We start from the raw sequence: 22,208 nt of genomic DNA, 5'->3' as shown, positions 1-22,208 counted from the left end.
TTCCTAATCTTAGAGTTTCCCGTGCTTGGGTAAAATGAAACTGAAAACACTTGTTATATTATGCACATGTATTTAAACACTCAAATAGAAATGTTTTTTTCACATTTAATTTTGCATGGTTGTAAATTATTTAGTTTTTGGACGTGCAGATAATTTTTCACTTCCCTGTCTGCAAACAGAAAAAAAAACCGCTGCAGATATTTTCTGCTCGGGCTCATTATAATTAACTCTATGCAATAATTTTGTCTTCTCAACTGTTATGTGTTCACTTATGTGAACAATTAATTGTTCCCATTTGTTTTCCATGAAATTATTTCCTGAAGGAATAAGCTAAAATTTGTGTCCGTGTCCTTTACACTGCAGTGCTAAACTGTATGACTGTATAATGTGGCTTAAATGCGACCACATGTTTTTTTGGATCTTTTCCTAAGTTATTCCCATTGTGCTCTCGACATTCCGTCGCGAGACAAAGGGTTATTTTGGAAACCCTGTAGAGCGGTAAGCTAACCCGTTCGTTAATCTTTGCACAGAGTAGGGATTGCACTCTACTATGAGGTTGTTTGAAATATTGGTTTGACTTTGATGAGACAAAATAAAACTCAACTAAACGATTTCCCCAAGTAAGGCCCACAGAGCTGTATACTTTTTTTTCAGAAGCGCCGTGGCCACAAATGTTAGCTCAACGAAGTGGCTTATCATGTGGAAATGTATCGCAGCCAAATACTCGAGACACATGTTTCTAAATGTGAAGGGCAAAACCGGAGAACCTGGTGAAAAATTCACACGACCATGGGGAGAACATGCAAACTTAAAATATACTGACACCAGGGTTGAGATCGAACCCACATCCTCCTGTATACAAGACGTGGTAGTGAACGTCTCTCCACCCTGACGTCCTTAACTATTGTGCATCTTCATTAGTAACCAGGTGGAAACCATAAACTTGTTCCAATTGAGACCCTGCTATTAATTGTAGGTGATTGAAATCGAGATTTGAACCCAGGATCTCACCGGTACCAGCTGAGCGCTCTGAACTCTTGAGCCGCCCGGCCACCCCTCCAACTTATGGGTGGGTAGGAGATGTCATAAAAGCTCCTAGGATATTTGGAAACAGTCCTCGGCAGAGGATAAGATGCGAGTCCTAAAGCTGGGCTTTAACAGGGGGGGTGGCGTTTGAGGCGGTTGGGGAGGACCAGTGCTGAGGGCGTTTCCGATGATTTTCGACAGCCTCGGAGAAGGAGTGACCTCTCATTGAGCGAGAGGTTGACGGAGGGTTTTTGACCGAAAGCCACCTGTGCTCCAGCGGAGGCCACCGGCAGGAGGGAGGGGGGCGGGCGGAGTACAAAGAGGTGTGAAAGGAGAGGCCGGTGGAAGTCGGTCCGTTTTTATTTCAATAAAACGTATTCTTTGTTAACATTTTACGTATCTGATTTAGCAGACATCTAATTGCATCTCGCATACATTCGTATCTCGTAATTGCGTCTGTGAAAACTATTGGTCATCTGTGAAAAAGAGCTTCACAGCTCATGAGATTTCTCCATGATTAATAAAGATTCTGATTCTGTATCTCATAAATTAAGCCACGAGCAGGGATTTGACTTTACAAGCCTTGTTTGGATGATTTATAGAGAATTTATAGAATAGCTTTTTATAGCTGAAAATTGTGTGAGGTCTTATGACGTTTTATGGTTTTTATTCTTCTGTAGCCCTTTAGCGGGACACTGTCTTTTTAACCGAGCGTGATTCATCACCTCTAGATGCCGCTATGAGCCGCGCTGTGGAGACGCAGTTGTTTTAGCTTCAGATGCGTCACGTGTGACATCATGGCTGGCTGGTGGATTTGCTTTCCATCGATGGATAGCCTAGCCATTTGCTTCAATTTGTCATGATTTTCTTTGTGTATCAAATCAGTGAGATTTCAGTGCTAAGTAATAATTGTCAGCAGCATATTGGTGTATGCCCCTGTGGCAGATGAAACCTCCAGAAAATCTTCTACTGCTGCGTAGGTTTTTTTTTGCGTTTGTGCTGCATAGCGCTGCGATGAGGGGTGGTTGGGTCATACTACGCGCCGTTTGCCTGACGTTTTGCCGACGAAAATCCCACCAGAGAGCTACAGAGATTATCTATATTAATTGAAAAAAGGCATTTGGTCATTAAACTATGCTGAACCAAACCCTGTTGAAAAATTACGTCTTGTAAAGTCGGCGAGGATGTTGCGGAGTTTATATGACACTGAAATGTGAATCTGTTACTTTATTCGCACCCACAATGACAAAGGATGTCAGGATATAGGAAGTGGTCTCCAAGGAAACTGATACATAAGTACGTTTAATCCGCTCATTGTGTAAAAATTGTGATACTAGCTTCTGTAGTAATTTGTTGTAATCTGTAATGATAGTTAAATTTCATGGATTCTGATTAATTAATTATTAATCATCGGTGGTCTGAGGACATCTGCCTGATTTCATTGTCTTGTAATCCTGTGACGTCATCGTGGTTCATTTCACATGATTTGGCCATTTTGTATCACAATGGAAGCGTGGCTCGAGCACGCGGCTCAAGATTGGAAGATTGCGATCGCAAATCCTGGTCAGTGGTCGACTCTGCTTCTCATCATTTTGGGCTCCATAGAATTAGTGCCACTTTGTGAGAAGTCGGCGGTTGTTGTGTCCCATCGATAGACTCTTCCTGTCGTAGGAATGTGGAGTTTTCGAGCATTTGTCAAGTGCTGCCCCTTTGCTCGTCTTAAGCTGGAAGTCGCTTCGAAATTTTTTGGTTTGCTGGCTCCCGTTACAATCACGTTTTGGAAATGAAAATGGAAAGTTGGGGAGGGAAGTGGAAAAGTTGTGCTGTCACGGTGCGAATTCCGATAGACCCACAGGCCTACAGGAACTGACTGTGCAGTAACGAGATACAGCTGATACTAAGGTCAAAATCATTCCTGCCTTCCATGGGAGGCGGATAAGATCCATAGGCGGCAAAACTAAGCCCGCTGTCCGGCTAATTTGTGCGCACGTATAATGTTCCGTGACATTGTTTGTCCACGATAGGACATTGTGTGTTGTGTCAGCTCATTCGGTGCAAGGACCCCCACAGTTTCCGGACTCCGTTGTCAACTGTGTTGATTGCTTCTCGGCCAGACTGCTGCAGGGCAATACGCACCATTCACGGCAACAATGATGAAGCAATGTGAGCGGTGTTATTTGGCTGCCTCGCCACTTAGCTTGCCGGTGTATTCATAGTTTCTGTAATCTGTTTAAATGTGAATGTATAATTGTATACACGGCACTTGTCACAAACCTGTACGATTGTGACCCGTATGTTTATATGAAGTCTACACCCTGAGGATAAGACTGAGAAAGTTGAAGCCAGTCCAAGGTTTGTCTGCTTGAACAAATGCTGCTGGAAAGCATTGGCCCTGCAGACTCGCAGAGTGACAGATCCCATTGCGATGGGATTTTTGTTGTTGTTGAGTCACTCTTTTTTTTAGATTTAAAGCTTTCGTGACTGCAGGGATTCATCTTCTTGGTTCTTTCGGTAAAGTCACGTATAAGGGAAGTAATAAAATAATAAAAATAAAACATAATAAAATAAAATAATATAATAAAGTCAAATAATATAATAGAATAATTATTTTATTATTTAATTGCTTCCCTTCTACGTGACTTTAACGAAAGAACCAAGAAGATGAGTCACTCTTATCTGTTGTCTTATAATAGCAAGGCAAGCTTGATTGAAAACTGTTTACAGTCAAGAGTTTAATGAATGAAAGATGATTTTATTCATAACGTTAAATAAGTAACAATCGTATCATATATTGTTGCTGGGAAAAAAAGTTTTACTGCCTGGCTGGCTGGCTGGCTGCCACACGGGTGACGTCACGGCACACGTCTGCGCGATGACGTCACCCCGCATCCCACAGCGTCGTGCCCAGGCTCGCGCGTCGCCTTGACGTCACAGCCCTCCCACCCCGCGCGCCACCCCCAGACGTGTATCCCACGCAAACGCGCGGCCAGTGCACGCAATTTTTAAATCCTTTATATTAAGTTCACTTGCTTGCTTGCTTGCGCGCTTACGACCGTGCAAATCTTTCGGTCGTTTTTTAACCCACTTCCCGTGATCCAATCGAGCTGACATTTTGCACACAGACTCATTGTGCGTGACAATTTATTTTCGTGAAAATTTTTTTCCAAAATTTTCCACTTTTTAGGAAAAAATTTTTTTCATATTTAATTTAAAATACCAATGTGATAAAAATGAAACTCTTACTCAAGAAAAACAGAAATGAATAATAAAATAAAACCGATGCCACGCATATAAAGGATTTATAGTGAAAAACTTTGTTTTTACGGGTTCATTTTTTTGATTGCAAAATTCATGCACATGGCGTCTGAAAACGCCGTCGAGTTAGAAACGCACAGTTTTCGCACGGAGGTGCGGGAAGCCATAGACACGCACGTGGGGAAAAATAGCCCAAACCGGTGTCAACGATCTCCCCCAAGCGCTCTGGTCCGATATTGGGGTGTTTGGCCAATGGCACTCATGAGTCCGATTTTGCACTGTTGGCTACTACGTACGGTGTGAAAGAAGTTTAAATACGTACGAGTCATTTTGTTTGTAAGATGATTTAATTTTTGTTCTAAGAAAAGTATATGGACACTCAAACCATTAGAAACAACACAAACAATAATATACAAATGAGATGGTAAAGTTGAGACGAAAAAATAATCGATTTTTAAGCTGAATTGTGGCCCTTATAATTAATTGCATTGCCAGGGTGCACAGTTTTCTGTAGCTCGGAATGCAATTTACACCACTAGCGATAGATGCAGCAACGTGGCCAATACAGAACCCACATCTCGTTAGGGTGACTTATCAGACAATTCTACCAAACCTTTAACACGTTAACAAGCCCGACATTCCTTTAACTCTTTACTGTACCGAGGCATCTGCAAGTTGCAGGGTGGGTGTCCTGTTCACCACTGAATTTCAGAACATGCAAGTGGTTCAGAAAGGCTAATCGCCATTGTTTTTAAAGACATTGTACTCACCGCAGAGAACTGTAGTGACACGACCGCACTTTGATAGTTGGCGCCAAATCGTGCCACACGCCCTCCCGCATGGCCTTGTGGGAGCCTTGGTACCGATAAACGTATTTATTTAAGCTTTTCTACCGATTCTATTCCGATGACGTACATCATCGTAATGGAAAAAGGTTAAGTATGCTTACATATGCCATTGTCGCACTGAGACCCTTTTATTAATTTAAATTTCTATTGTAACCAATTGCCTATAACCTTTCTGTGAATGTCCCATGCTTTTGTCAATCCACTGCTGGATACGGGCCTTTTTAATGCTGTGCGGGCCGTGGAGGTTCTTTTGTTATTTTTCGTGACGCCGATCGGTGTGTTGGTGAAGACGTGGAGCGTAGAAGTGCAGTACGGCATTCGATTTTGCTACACTGCCCTCTGTTGCCAACAACGTAGCACTGCAACTTAACACATTCCTGCGGAGGGAGCTGGTAGGAACGTTGGGTTGCTCGGTCAATGGCCAGGGTCAACGGCGGCGTGGTGTATTCCGCAAATATGGCCGACTGTGAGGGCGGGCACAAGCCGGCGTGAGTAGGTTAAACGTTGAGTTTTATAAGGGCACCACGGGGTGACCAGCCCCTCCCCACCCAGCCCCACCCCATCCCAGCCCCCACCCAGCCCCACCCTCCCCACCCAGCCCCTCCCCACCCTCCCCACCCAGCCCCTCCCTGCACGATGGACACAATAATCCCCTTTTGGGCTGGTGTAACCAGGAGGTTCCTACCAGTATAAATATCTGTATGGATGTATGTTGAATCGTACGTAGCCAACCCATGCTGATTGGAGGGAGTATGCAGACTTGACCCTTTCGAGATCTGACGAGGAGATCGGATACATTTCGATTGATTCGATCATCGGCCACTTTGCTGTTGTGGTTTTGCGTATGTTTGGTAATTAATTTCTTATTTAGTGCGTGGAATGGATTTTGTAAAGGATCGGGAATGGGAGTGATGTTTGTTGGTGCTTAGCACAACGATACTAGTCATGGGAGTTCCTTTCTCAGCAAAGAACAACACCAGTGGGATCTGAACCTAAACCTGTGCATCCTCTAGGTCAGGGGTGTCCAAACTTTTTGCAAAGAGGGCCACATTTGATAAAGTGAAGATGCCCGGGGGCCAATAGTTCCTTTTGACATTGTTTTAACCACAAAAGTTACGTGGAAATACACACTGTTATAAAACTATTTTCATTGTCACAATTACCTTTATTTTTCAAATGACAATGTAACCAAATATAAGCCACTCAGGCAGACGGGAACAACTCTAAAAACGCAATTCTGCCTTTCATTCAGTCAGATAACATTGAACAAACTGTATAGAATACCTTAAATTTCCATGAGTTTTATGATGTATTTATTCTGACAGAGCTGGCGAGCCATAAATAACACATTATAAGACCGAAGCTGCGGGCCGTATGAAATCTGCCCGCGGGCCGTGATCGGCCCGCGGGCCGGACTTTTTACATGCCTGCTCTAGGTCAACTCAACTTGACGGTAGTGTGCCGGTAGTGGAATTTAAACATCAGCACTGAACCCTTGTGTTGCTATGAAATAGGTGCTCGCTTAAAGCGCTTACCACGCTTACCACAGAGGTCTGCAGCACTCTCCTCTGTCCAAAAATGCCTGTTAGGGATTGGGCCAATCATCCAAAAGCAAGACCTCCTGAGAATGAGCCTTGAGACTCGGGCGTAGCGCCCCTGAAAAATATAAAAAATGTAATTTTTTATTAATAATGCATTCGGCTCAACGTGGGGGTGTGTTTGTCTGCGTGATAGATCTGCTCCCTGGGTCAGTCATGTGACAGAGCGAATGCATTACCAGCACAGACGTGACTCGATTTCACAATCAAATGTCGTCTCTCCCATGGGGCTGTCGGTGAACTTCCAGCACCCCCCCCCTCCCACCCCGGCCTTCTTCCACCGCTCCCCCGTGGTGGGGGGCTTGAACGCCAATTGTTTGTCCGGGGATGCGTCCTGCCGTGCTTGAAGGCAGCTCTGATAAGAACGCGATTACCGACACGCGCAGGGGAGCACTCCCCCTCGCTCCCTTGCTGTGGCCTCCTGCCGACCGGACGACTCTTCTGTTGCCGCAATTCCCCCCCCCACCACCAAAGCTCAGGGATGCATATCACTGTGCAATGAAAAGCGAAGTCACAGTAGTGTCCCAATGCAGAAGCGAGATCACTTTCATATTGTCATTTTATTTCCCATGATGATGGGTACTCAACGTTCCGGTGGTGAGCGCCAGCCTCTGTCCTTCTCCCGCACCGCCGATTAGCACGGTGGGCTACGTACGGTGCGAAAGAAGTTCTACGTACGTACGTACGTGCATGCTAGTTTTAATGGGTCACACACTCCCCCTTTTCAGGATTTGAACCCCGCGACCTTCTGGTTGAGTCGTGTGCTCTGGCACAGTGCCACCTGGCCAGGTTAGCACCAGACGAAGAATAACTCAAATTATTATTATTATTATAATATTCATGTTGAGGTGGCGGGGTGGCTGGCTGGCTCAGGGGTCCGAATACTGAGCTGGTAGCGATGAGATACTGAATTGATCTGAGCCACTCGTGATTAAACGGGGTTCTCTACTGTAGTGAATTGATGGTTTCAGTCCGCTCAAACCGCCATTTCTATTCAATTTGACTTGTCACTTAATTGGCCTGCATTTTAAGCAATGATACGTAAAGTGGCCAAAAGGGGCCTATTGCAGTGACTAGTTCTGGGACGTAACTTTTCCGGGCGTTACCCGACATCGGTGTGATGCACTGCTAGCTGCAGAGTTTCAAATGTAAATTCCCTTCCCGCATGACACGGTTCCAATGCCACGATGGGAATACAATTGGGGGGGGTGGGGGGGCATGAGTATGAGTAGCTCTGGTGTTATTGGCCACACATACATAGGCTACCTTAAGGAAATGCGGAGGTCATTTTAATTAGCGATAATGTGAGTGGTTGTGCCGCATGGACCATGACCATGGATTTAGGTGATTTGAATCCTTCCTTCCCATTATGCGGTTCCGGTAATTACTAAAGTGGCCCGCCTGCTGTGGAGGCATTAAAAGCCCTGCGTGGTCATGATGAATCGGCGTAGGCCATCGTTTGTCCAGCAGATGAGTGTAATGAAAATAACGACCAAATAACCCTGGGATATATTGTAAAAATGAATATCGGTTGTATGTAATTAATAGCCCAGGTCTCCAATACAAGACGGGTAATGAATCTCTGTGGACAATCGCCTAGCTAAAGAATAGATCACCCAATTAAATTTCTGAGAACGTAGCTTTTTTCAAATTATACCAGAGTGAATGTTTGTTCCACTCAAGAGAATCACAATTGCGCTAAAGAGACGCGCGCACACACACACGCACGCACGCGCTGATAACTGCACTCGTAGATTGGGAAAACATCTCGTGGGAAGATCCGTCTAAAAATGTAACCTGATTCGAGTGAAATCGCACCGCCATTTATTTTGAGACCGACACCTATTCATGACCGCTCAGTGGTTGGTTCTGAAACTCTCCGAATGAAGAATAAAAGTCGTCGGCGTTGAGCACGATGCCAAGCGTCGGCGCAACGCCTCCCCCATTGCATCGGCGACACGCGCCAACGCTAAGGGGTTAAAAGTTGGGGACGGTTGCCGTGGAGATGAGGCATTGGGGTTGCTGTAGCGATGGCCCGCAGATGGTTATGCTGAGAGAATAATTTATAGGGCGCTGGTAGGAGAGGGTGGGTGGGGGGGCATTGCGGAGTTTGCTTCGTAGGCGCTCGGCCCCCGTCTGCCGCTCATTAGCACGAGATTCCACCACCACCTCCTCGTCCTCGAGCGGCAGCGATGGCGGCGATGACGAGGCGCGAGCTCCCAGTCCAGAGGAGATCAATTGCCTCCCTCCCCCCCCCAAAAACAATTGCATTTGGCCAGAACTGCACGGCCAATTGGTCAGAACGCAGCGCTTTGGCGATTTCTCCCCCGCCGCCTCCCCGTTGTTGGTGAGGGAGACAACAGCTCCTCGTCTTTGCCAAACATTTGACAAAAATAAACATTCGGAAACACGTGAAATCAGCCCGTTATTTTTTTCACATTCAAGCAAACGTCGTCATTGTCGTCGCCGTCAACATTGTCGTCATCTTGTGAATCGCATTCATACACTGACCTAAAGAATGACGTCTCCACTGTATTGTAACAGTTCTGAACGTGAACGGAGAAGGGTCACTCCTTCTCTTCAGCTGCCCCACGATAAGAAACGTTCTCCCTGCAGCGATCCGTGTTGTTGACCACCCTGTTCAAGTTCAGGCTAGAGATCCTCCTGGCTTCCAGCTATGTCTGCCTGTGTTCTCAGGAATTTACAACACACATCTATTGTACATGTCTTCTCTACGTCAACACAGCCGTGCGCAGGACAGTGTGCAGTGAAGACTTTTGAGGCGGGCGCCTGGTACCCCGGGCCCATTGCAACCTGACTTACTCCATCCTCTACCCACAATCCCTCACTTTGTTCCTCTTTGGTTCTTTCGGTGAAGTCACGTATAAAGATAAAATAATAAATTAAATAATAGCATATGACGTTTCGATTGCAACACAAGCAATCATCATCAGGTATAAATGAAATAGCAACACAAATCTAACCAGAAAACTATAGACAGACATATAAGCAGACATATATCACCAAGATACATAGAGAGAGAGTAACGCATAGGCACAGAGAGGGAGATCGTCTCTGTGGCGAGGCCTTACATTTTAATTTATTATTTTATCTTTATACGTGACTTCACCGAAAGAACCGAAGAGTAATTCCTGCAGTCACGAAAGCTCCAAATTTAAGACCCTCACTTTGTGTTGGTGCAGCCACCTCGGGCAAACAAAAAAAAAGTCGATGTGAGGAGAGTTTGTGGTAATGCACTTGTATTTCGATGTTCTGTAAATCCAAATAATAATGATTACGTTGTTGACATCCTTTGTTATATATTTTGTCTACCTGTGCAAGGTAGTGTATTGCTAGGCTGTATTATCTCTTTGTATGCGTGTGGTTTTTCCAGGCACTTTGACTTGTACCTACACGTACAAATACTGCTTCAGGCATTTGCCAAGCGGCCCGAGGAGGGGAGATCTTCTTGACAAAGGCTTCGCCACTCCCTTGAGGCTGTTATGAGTCAAGAGAGTTGATCGGTCGCATGCATTATTACTCGTCTCCAATGCATGTCAAAACAAGCCATTGTAAGTGAGACTTGGACAAACCCTGATAACATGAACGTGTGGACAAAGAAAAAACTCAACTTGTCAATGAATTTATGGACAGTCTGACGGTCTTTGCTCACCAAAGTCCAAAATCTCAAATGCCGTCCTTGTTCCGAGCGCCAGATTAGCATATGCGAATGACACCTCCCCCCACCCCCAGGGGCATGGTATCTTGCCCGAGGCATGGCTGCCTCAGAATGTGCACATGGCTGCTGTGATACGTTCGTACGTTCCTCATCTCAAACCGGACTTGCGGGACACGGCACGATAGACCCGTACTTGGACAAAACACTAAACGCAATCTCGATTTAAAGCTTTCGTGACTGCAGGGATTCATCTTCTTGGAAACAAAAGTATTGTCTCACGAAGCGCAATGCCGTTTTTTTTATGACTCCAAAGTGATTCTCAAGCGAATCCATAAACCAAGCAGCAATCCACTTCAGTGAACCGTCCCCGCATTGCTTTGAACAGGGGAGAGATAATTAAGAAATGTTGCAACGACTGCGAACTTTCTGCTCAAACTGCCCGAGCGAAGGATTCGCAAACTTTTAAGGGCATCTATTGGGGGCGCTCTTAGCGTAGATTGACGCCACAACTACAAATCAAGCCTACCAGCTCGATTTGCCGATTTTGACGAACGGTGTACGCCGTTCATTTGGGAAATGTGTGCACAATTGTTGGCTTCTGATGGTTGAACTAACCATTCAAGTTGTGTGGTTTATTGAAGACGTGCTGAGCTTGCCACCGCAAGGCGTTTTATATCATCGGCTGGAATGAACCACCAGGTGAATGCATTTTTATTATTCAGCCGCAACCATTGCTCAGCCTGATAGCCGCGTTTTAGTCGATAACATTGGTGATTCAGCTCTGTCACCCTAATTGTGGGACACACTAAAAGCCAAGGTTGGATTGTCTCATTGGAAACTCGGTGGTAAATTTCGTGCGAGCATTCCAAACCCTTGTGGCGCTCGGCTGAAAATGAAAAAAACAATCTCCGATATCAAAATGCCAAATGTATTTGCTTGTGGCAATGAAAAGACATTACATCGTGCTAATTTCCCACGTGAATTCCGAGCCGCAAAAAAATAATAGTGAAATCACAACACTTTCCAAACCAAGTGGCGGCCGGTGAAGGCGAATGCTGCAAACAAGTTGTTAGTATTAATGAGCGCATTTTGCCCGCTCATCCCCCAGTGGCAGCTGCTGTTTGGGCGGAACGCGACCGCAGCGGTCTCGGATCGAGCGACTGAAAACGTGCTGCCGAGCCCGAGAGGCGCGCGAGCCGTCCCGCACGTCTCGCTACGTAACTGCGCGATGAGCGGCGCACGTGCCTCACGTTCTCTAACCGGGGCTTGCTGCTCGCAAACACCGACAAATAACGCCGCGCCTCGGCATCCCTGCTGCGATGCCCTCTCTGGCTGCCCTTGTTTTTCTTTAGAATCCACTGACGGTTTTGATGATTGTTATGCGGCATTATTATTTGTCCCCGGGGTAGATCGGTGGTGCGGTAGTGGATGGTGCAGCGCGGTTTTAACCCGCGACCTGAATTTAATTCCCGGCCACGGCTAACGTCGGTGGAAAGTGGTGTCATCAAATGCGGGTCTACACACCTCCCCCCCCTCACCAACCCTTGGTGAAGTATAACCAGTAACCCCTCACAAGTGATGCAGTGTGTGGGGGAGACATTCGTCCATTGATGGAATGTTAATGGCTAGAATTTCGTTACATTGTTTATTGTTGTAATTTTCTTTTGGGAGGTCGAGTTGGTTGTATTTGGGCATTGCGGTGGCTGTTGATAGAAGCAAGGCGAGTAGATGATAATTGTTTTTTTACCCTTCTATCTGGCAACAAAACTGACACCTATTTTACAAGGAGTCATGTTTGCATAGACCACAATACCTGCAGCCATAATGCAAACAAAAATCATAACTCTGATAATATATGCACTGTCCTTGAAGTTGATTGGTCCACACCCGAGACAGCATTCCTTAGAGCCTAGTCTCACATGGTGTTGGACCAGATGACGCCAAAAGGCGCACAACTCAAAGACAATGCACCATCAGAGTATGAGAGCTCGGGGATAAGCATTTACACCATTGGAACCTCATTTGCCAGTAAAAATATGATAATTGTTTTTTTACTCTTTTATCTGGCAACAAAACTGACACCTTTTCAAGGCGAGTAGGTTGCTGGTTTGAGTGTCGCAAAAGTTCTAAAGGAATTAACGGAACATTTTGAACATTCCATGTGGGTTGTGGTTAAACTAGCTACTCAGGTGTGGCAGGTTTGATGAACTCTGTTCGTTCACCACTGATTGCACGAATAATCCATCTTACAAATGTGTTTTTTTGCTATACTCAGTCAAGCATAACGTTTTAGGGATACAATTTAAATAGAAGGTCATTTAGTCATGTCGACTTTACTTTACAGAGCATGAATGACTGATGCCTTGCTGGAATATGAATATTCACCCGTGCAGTCGTGATCCAATTGTCATGATTCAGGTTCATTGTTCAATTCGAAAATCAATTAATGTTTTCCTCTCTTGCTTTCCTGGCTGATTTGTACAGCGGTTCCTGGCCCATTTGCTTAAATGTGACTTGATCATCTTATTTACAAAAATCATCAATAATCGATTCTTCCACCTATGATGTAGTGCACGTATTGGGAGCTTAAGAATCCACGTTAATTGATGAGCCGATGTTGTCATTGCACGGCTAATGTACAGGGCCGGTGACGTGGCCCAGCGGCAGCGAGTTCACCGCTTGTTGGCTCACAGGGCCGTACCAAATAAATGAAACTGAAAAAAATTTAAACTGAAACTGTTACAGGGGTTCGGGGTTCGACCCCAGCAGGCGGCTTTGGTCAGTACTGCGGCTCTAATTTACCGTAAAAAATAAAAACTACGCGTCGTCTGCTGCACGGTGGACATTAAAGACCCCGTACCGTCTTTCTATAACAGTGGGTCATTGTGCGCTGGAGCCATGGTCCAAATTTGCCACGATGGAAGAATGACCCCGAAATTTGTATGTATGTATGTGTATTGAATTTCTTTCGCACCGTTACGTAGCTAACCGTGCTAATGTGGTTTAGTACACATGGTGACTATCGCCCCCCCCCCTGCCCGCATTGGCAGGCTAATACCTGATCGCAGGCCAGGTGCTGAGTCTCCTTGTGCCCCACAGGGACATCTGCCAATGTGGGTGCCCTTTGTGTTGGGGTGAGAGGCAAGCGGCTTATCGCGTGTGAAACACTCCGGGGCACCACGGCATAGAGGCTGCTCCATCAGAAACAAATCATCATTCGCGTCGTCGTCGCCAAGAGAAGTTCTGTGTAGCGTCTGCAGAAGTGGTTCTGTGGAGTCATCATCCAGGGCCTTTCCAACGTGGCCTGATGTTATGTTGGCTGAAGATTCCCACAAGAACGTTTCTTCAGTGGCGTGTGCCATGTTACGGTGTCATTTATTGTTATTATTATAATTTTGAACCTCGCCTGACTCCCGATTTTAAAAAGGGTTGGGATGTAATCAGCGGTGAAATTCCAGAACACGCAAATAACGGGTAGCCGTTAAAATAATTGTCACGTTAATAAAAGCAACAACATAGAGACGTAGTTTTTTTTCACTAAATTTTATCAAAGATTGACGGGCAATATGTGGCTTAACCTGCCTCTGATTTGGCTGCCTCGTCATATTCATCCACAGTAATTGACCACAGATAATCCACGTGTCTCTTTGACCACTGAGAAGATTAACCCTCTCCCTCCTGGAATGGTTGTATTTTTATAATGCAACTTTTGGCAATGCTTCTTGAGGTGATGCGTTTAAATCACTTTGAGGTCGGCCACTGGAAAATCAATAATGAGCCCCAGTGTAGTACGGTATTTATAGCAGACTCTATTTAAAGTGGCACTCACGTGTGCATGTGCTCATCTTAATAGGTGCTCACTCACGGCACTGTCATATCATTGGAAAGGTTTCGTCTGAAAAAGTATAGTGTTTTAAATGCTTACCTACTCAAAACTATTATCTCATTTTGGTGTCTTATTTTGGCAACATATTTTTGACCTTGAGACCCATTGCCTTATTACCTTGCCTTCGTTTGGCCCATAGAAGGTTGACTACTCGACAATCTGGTCTTCTTACGGTTACCCTACTTCGACCCGTAGAGCTTTGACTAACTTATATATACTGTTGGCTTGTTACGGTAGTCAGTAGAAGCCTCACAAATAAATGTTCACACTGCTGGCAGCCTCAACCCAATGTTGCATGAAAGCGCATGAATGCGCTGTAGCAGTACGTTTTGGGCCAGGAAATAAGCTGATGGGCAAAGTCCGTTTATACTTTTACACGTAGAGTCCAATGGAGGTCTCCTTTATTTTTTGCATTCACCCCACTTTGACCCATTGCACACGTGGTCATTATTTTCTGCGGTAATACGAAGCACTTGAAAGGGAGCACGTCTTGAATGGGTGGGCCTGTGCACATCTCCTCCTCCTGCTCGTTGCTGCTCCTGTTGTATTATCTCGTCGGCTGTCAGTAAAGCTGACAGTTGCAAGTAGGCCTTTTTGTCCCGTGGCTTTGTGCCAATGTGTCTCGCATCGTGGGTGATTTGACAAATACGTTCCAAATCGCGGTGTTCGACTGCGGCCTTGCAGAACATTACTAAACGCGAGCGGTAGTTTATTTACCCTCAACTCAGTTGCCCCCCACGTGTGTGCTATTCACAATGGGCTCACACTCCCACAAAGCAAAAGTTTGTTGTGCACATTATTTATGCGTATTCGTGTAACACGCGCAACTCATATATGTTTATTATTATATATGCATATATATGCATTTATTATAATAATGTTACTGCCCTTTGTCAATCAAATGCTGACGAAGGCTTCCCTACACCTATTTGGTCTAGGGGAACTTTGACCATACTTCACCATGCTGGTCGGTGAAGTGTGGCTTGGTGAAGTGGGGTACCCAGGACCAGTTTACATGTTGCTCATCACTAAAGTGGTGAGATGGTAACACCCTCCCCTGGTATGCAGGAGGTTGTGGGTTCGATCCTGATCCCTGACGACTGTATATTTGGAGTTTGCATGTCTCTCTCCCTGTGGTCGAGTGGATTTTTCTCCAGGTCCTCCGGTTTTTCCCTCCATATTTAAAAACATGCGTTTAGAGGATTTGGCTAAATCATTCACACACAACATCTATCTATCTATTCGCTCACTCATTTGCCCACCTTGACTCGCTCATTTGCCCACACATTCATCCATACATCCACGCACACATCCAACCACTTGCCAACAAAAGCTGCCATTCGCCACAAAAGCACCTGTGCCAGGCTAGGCACACTTTGAGGTCACGTGAAGTATCGAAGGCTCTCTTACATGAGGTCATGGGACAGACCCAGGTGCCATGGGTTGACTGACTTAGATGACTGGCAAATGCACCACCTGTGCTCCCTACTGTGCCAAATTTCTGCGATTTAGCTCCTCTGCCCTTCGCTGTTGTTGGAGGGCGACTGCCTCCAACAGCCCAGTAGCATCCTTCACGAGCCTCTACCACAGACTGATCTCGACGCTGGTACGAGTCTTCGGCTAGTCCACTCGGCTCCATATCCTCCGATACAACATCAGCCCATCTCTTCTCTAGCCTGTACCGTGCCTATTTAGCCCCCTCTATCGAGCCAGACAGACGCTGCTTGGGCATGCTGTGGCTGGGCATGTGGGCTACATGCCCTAGCCCAGGGGTCGGCAACCAAAATAACAAGAAGAGCCATTTCTTTCCAATTCGGTACAAAATTCAGTATTTCAAGAGCCGCAATGCATCTGAGTACATACTGTACATACGTACATATCGTCAAGAAGCAGCCCGTAAAGAGCCGCATGCGGCTCCGGAGCCGTAGGTTGCCGACCCCTGCCCTAGCCAATGCAGCCTTGCCTGCTAGAGGAGCTCACTGATGGGACTGTGTCCAACCACTCTCTCACTCACTCATCCACACATTTTACCCACTCACTAACCCACAATTCCAAACAAAAAAATCTCCTGTATAGCCTTTAAGAGACTGTTGGGGAAAGTGTTCTTAGCGAGAACCTATGAAAGTCTGCACATGAGGGGGTGGGTGGCCAACGCTATCCCTGGCTGCCTTTGTCTCTCATGTACTGATGTTTACTCACCACACCAGGTACTTATTTAATGCGGAGTCAATCTAGGAAAGGCCCAGGACCAGTTAAATACTTCCTATTTATAATTCGAGAACGGGAACCATTACCACACATCCAAACAAAGGCAAATATCCCCTGTATACTCTTTGGTTCTTTTGGTAAAGTCACGTATAAAGATGAAATAATAAATTGAATACTATTATTTTATCTTTATACGTGACTTTACCAAAAGAACCAAAGAGTAATTCCTGCAGTCACGAAAGCTCCAAATTAAGATCCCCCGTATAGCCTGTAGCAGACCTCCATCCACTCGCTCACCCACATATTCATAATATCTGCTTACGGTCTGACACAACTTGGCATGGGACTTGCAGGTAATTGGACAATACCCTGCAGACCACAGCGCTGCATGTAGACACCGACTGACGTGTGTATGTAGCACAATTACCACTCCGCCCGCGCACGCTGGCGGACACGCGTGTCATCGCATCGTGACAGATGCGAGCGCTGGAAATCTCACCCCCCACCTTGGCGGGTGTCGCCGTTGCACCGTTTACCAGTGTAGTGCTCGGAACTTCCACCACGCACGAAGCGTTTGCACTCTCAGCCAGCAGGGGAGATTGTGTTTAGCCTTGGAAGTTGTTGGATAATTCAATTCTGACTCATTTGGCGGCCAGCAGTGATAAACTACTTTAAGACTGGGCTTAAGTAGTGATATGAGCTGTAAACTTGGCAGAGACCCATTTGAATTACCAGTGTTCGGTAACGGTGTCTTTTTTAATGAATCGGTGTGTGCCTGAGAATCGAGAAATGCAGATAATAGCAGACTTGTAATTAGCCGCCATTCTCTTGTGGTCTTGTTGTATTATAACTGCCCAAAATGAACCCAGCTCCCCTGCGTTTAACTGGAGCCGCTAATATACTTCATGTTTGTTTTACACGCGCCAGTTGAATTTAGATTATTCTTGCTTTACTTGGCCACCTGAGCTTGCGACCGCTCCGAGTCTCGCAGTATGCGATTATGAAAACCAAGAGCTGAAAATTGTAGGCCGTGCAACCTAAATAGGTTTTGATCCTGTATTTAAGGGGGGGTGGGGGGTGGGGAGATTACGCTTTAAATAGAGCAAGTGATCGACCCTGGCTGCGGAGTCTGCAGCAGTTTGGCTACATTGAACAAGTCGAGCTAACCACTGCTCATGCGCGTGCCCACCATCATCGGTGCTGTACGTGTTGTGGATTACTATGGCGATGACCATTATACATTTCTTCTAGATTTGAAGCTTTCGTGACTGCAATGATTCATATTCTCAGGTTTTTTCGGTAAAGTCACGTAGGTAAAACATTAAAAGTAATGAAAGTAAAATAAAACAAAACAAAAATAAAAATAAAATTCACGACGTTTCGGAGGCAACACAAGTCTCCGTCATCAGGTGGGACCGTCACAGCCAGATGCAGCTAATCTGGCTGTGACGGTCCCACCTGATGACGGAGACTTGTGTTGCCTCCGAAACGTCGTGAATTTTATTTTTATTTTTGTTTTGTTTTATTTTACTTTCATTACTTTTAATGTTTTACCTACGTGACTTTACCGAAAAAACCTGAGAATATTATACATTTCATTTGAACTCCACTCGCGTGTTGGCGCGTGAACTATTGAACGAAAAAATGATGGGCGCAGTGGTTGGTGCGCTGCTACGCACCTGGCGACATGCGCTTTGATTCCCGGCAATGGCTGTACGTGTGACGAGCGATGCTCGTATTAGCCCTTGGCCATCCCGTCACAAACCAGCATGGTGAAGCATGATCAAGGAAATCCCACGACGGAAAGGTATGGGGAGACCTTCATACGGCAGTGGATTGGCAACGGGCCTGCTAAACACAAAAAACGAGACAAATGAACAATACAGACGCCCCCATGCGAAATGTATTCACACCTCTTGCCGTAATGTTCACACGAATGTAATTTTCTGCAAGCCGCCTCTATTTTGGGCGATTGTGTTGCGTGGGATCGTATGTCGAAGCAAATTAAACGATTATGACAGTAAAGATGATGATGATGATGATCATGACGACGGAGATGAGGACCGGTCAAATAAAACGAGCGAGCGGCAACACGGAACCCCCCTTAATATTTCCCGGCGTGAGAGAGCCCATCCGCTGCTGCGCTTCAAAGGGGTTAACCCAGCGGGATGCGTGCTCGTGCGAGGGAGCCAGCCAGCCAGCCAGGCTCGGGATTAGCAGAGCGCGTGGGAGACGCGGAGTGGCTGGGTGAGCGAGCGCACGCATGCGGGAGAGTCGCCCCCGCTCGCTCGATCGCTCGATCGATCGCAGAGTCGCAGAGAACAGCTGCCGCTAATCCGCACCTCCAGCACACGATGGCCGCCCGTCTCTAGGTGGCTCGTGGTTTAACATCAAATTTAGATCGCAGTGTCCGCGCCGGGAGTCGTCGTCGTCGTTGGGCTCAGCCCGACGTCCGCGTGTGATGACCAGCGCAATGAAGAACTCGCCCAGACTCAAAGGTGGGTGGGTACGTTTAATGTGTTTTTTTTTTTATATAAATGATACGATGTCGGCACATCTGGGAGGCACGCGCGCGTACCCGCTTGGCGAGGGATCTGCGTGGTACGCGGCCGTCCACCGCCGTTGCGCCGCCCGCTTTCGGGGAGCGGAGGAGGAAACCGAATTTTTTTTTATCTTCGACTCAGAAACGCCCGGCGGAATGGAGACTCCATGACTCACTTTTTTGCCCAAGGTGTGCGCTATTTTTGGAAATGTGAAGAGACGCTGCTACTGTTACGGCTCGTCGTTCGAGTTGTTTACTAGCTGAGGCTGTTCACGGTGTTCGCCGGATAATTTTCCGGACCTGTGTTGTTATTTCACCTTTGCGCTCGTGTCAACGTGTGTATCACCGATGCGACCCCACGTGTACCAATACTCGGGTATGCGTGCACACGGTATCCGCGTGCACGCGTGGACGCGCACTTGTGAACAAGTGAGTGCGCGTGCCAGCATTGAACGTTCCCGCTCTGCGTCGTCATTGGTATTTTATTTACGGAGATGAATCTCGGCGCGGTCCGCGTGGAATTTCCTCCGCCGTGCTCGTTTAATGCGGCCGCTCCCGCGGTGGCTTGGACTGCGCACGTTCGTGCGTGCCGTATGTCAATCTCGCGCGCGGATACGTCGTGGTTCCCGGGCGTGTTGTGTGCAGTGCAGTCCCCAGCGCCATCGAATCTCTCAATGATGAGCCATGAATGCATCGCAACAAGAAAAATAGTGCTGTCTGGAAAACCACAAATTTTGAAGAAACACACAAAAACGATCTTTGCATTACTGTTGTCTGTCAGTCGGTCGCAATTTTCTCAAATTCATTCCGATGGTGAGCTAAGGCAAGAAGACCATATCGCACTTCTTTAGGGCCTGCTGATGATGGTTTTTATTTGCACAATAATGTACACAGACTATATCCCCAGCGCACCATGCACGGTGTGCTCTCGCTAATTTTATATCGTATCACTGCGGCTGTAGCAGTGAGCAGTGGGTGCCAAAATGAAGGCCCCCCCCCCACCCTGTAAATTTGACAGAGTGCCTCGGGTAGCTGTGATCATTTTGCCTGCACGATCCACTCGGTGGTTGCATACTGATTTTAGATGAAGCTAAGCTCCTTAATTTTCAAGAGCCAGTGATGTTCCTGTGCTGGCTTGGCGATGGAAAGGCAATGTAAACTGTGTTGCATGAGTCAGTGCCGTGTGTGTGTGGGTAGGGGTAGTGGACCCCCCTAATGGAACATCTTCGCTGGTTAAAAACATTTAGGCTGGCCTGCCTACGATCCATCCTGGGTTTAAACAGGCTGGATTGTGTGAGGAGCTCTCAAATCCTTGAAAGATCTGGACACAGTCCCATCGGTGAGCTCCTCCGGCAGGCAAGGCTGCATTGGCTGGGTCATGGAGGCAGTCTCCCTCCAACAACAACGGAGGGCGGAGGAGCGACGCTCACAACAACGGGTGGCCAAAGCACAGCAAGTTGGCACAGGAGGGGGCACAGGTTGTGCATCAGCCACTCATCTCGGTCATCTCAGTCAGTCGATCCGTGGCACTCCAGCCTCAATTGAGTACCTGGTATGGTGTGTAAACATTGCCACTGGGGAGACAAAGGCGGCCGGGCATGGTGCTGGCCACCTACCCCGTCGTGTGCCGTGCCGGTATTTATAGGTGCTCGCGAACAGCACTTGCCTCAACAGTCTGTTAAGGCTACACGGCGTATCTTTTGACTTTGTGTTTATTTGTATATATATGCATACACAATTTGCGTAACACGTCTAACTCTGTAAGTAGAATTACATCATAACAAAACCACACGAAAACAAGACTCGCTTGAATGCCATTACAACTATTTCATGGAAAACCAACTGATTCATTACAAAATGGAAATAGTTTTAGTCAACATTACTTGTAAGAGAGGTGACGCATCTATAAAATATGTTTCAGGTTATACAGCATTTGTCATCAATCCTGAAGCATCACTTCTCCGTCGACACCTCGTACGTGCCACAAGAGTTGATTTCCACGATGTCACGAGTTACGTCCCGAAAACGATGAATTTCCTGTTTAATTTAATCCACCTGGAGCCCCATGCTCGCCCGGCACTCTGTGGGTTGCACTCTGCGCCCGCCGGAGCCCCCTCCCATGTGAAGTGTCTCCGGCGCGCAGTGCCCGCGCCCCCCACTTGTGCATGCGCGTCGGCGCGCTGCCAGCCCGGTGCAGCAGTGGAAGGCCCCCCTCGCGTCTTCGCCTCGGGGGCGTCCGTCTTCCAGTGCGATGGCGACGACACCTCGCCGCCCTGTTTGCGTCACGTGGTGCTATCGTCGTTCGCTTTCGAGCCACGGTCGAGATTTTATACTAGCTATCGCCCGTGGTGTGACGCTGAGCACAGAGGTCAATCCAGACGCTGTTGCTGATTTCATTGCGCCTTTTGGCGTTGCAGTTGAACGATGGGGGGTAAGGTACACCACAGTTAGTCGATTGGCAGGTCTTGTGCGATGGGGTATAGTGTGGGTTATACCCCCCCCCCCCTCTGGCCAGTGTGGAAGAGTAGGCCAAATACCTTCCCTCTCGTAGAGGCCCTTCAACCAGCCGTGAGCAAGCAATTTCTCAACTGGCCGAGATCGATACGCGTCGAACAGTGCAGCCATTCCCATCTCGATGTAAATCCACAGTCAGTCACGGAGATTACTTAAACCCAATTTGGGTGGGCCGTTCGAGGAGGCGTTTGGTTAACCTCGCTGCCGGGCAATCTCCATCCACGTCGCCCCACGCTGGTGGAGCGGGGGACAACGCTTTCTCTCTGCGGACGTTGGTGGCGCGTGCCGGAATCTCGCACGCGGCGGCACAGACATTTGGTGAAACGGTCTGCGCCTTTTTTCGGAAGGAGGGCCCCACTGGGACCGCTGTTGTGTCTGGGGTTCACGCGTCTGCCTGGTGGGGACCAGTCACGCAGTGTTGGTTGTGCTGCACTACGAGCCCGGGCGACCTGAGTTCGACTCCCGCTCGCGGCCAACACCGGCGACGATTATTTGAACCGGTCCTGGGCTTCCCTCACGTCAACTCGGCCTCCGATGGTGCGGTGTGTAAACATCACCACGATGAAGACGAAGGCCGCCGGGCGTGGTGCTGGCCACCCACCCCCTCGTGTGCTGTGCCGGCCTTCATAGATGTTCGCTAACAGCACTTGCC

At 47.2% G+C, this 22,208-nt stretch overlaps 1 protein-coding gene across 4 annotated transcripts in view; it reads left to right on the top strand.

The window, feature by feature from the left end:
• LOC144721236 (uncharacterized) overlaps positions 1-22,208 on the top strand; it is a 218,190-nt gene that overhangs the window by 69,851 nt on the left and 126,131 nt on the right. The window lies entirely within an intron of this gene.

Source organism: Lampetra planeri, chromosome 11, assembly GCF_965212315.1.
Source record: "Lampetra planeri chromosome 11, kcLamPlan1.2.h2, whole genome shotgun sequence".
Lineage (NCBI taxonomy): Eukaryota > Metazoa > Chordata > Hyperoartia > Petromyzontiformes > Petromyzontidae > Lampetra > Lampetra planeri.
This window is presented reverse-complemented; position numbering and strand designations above follow the sequence as displayed.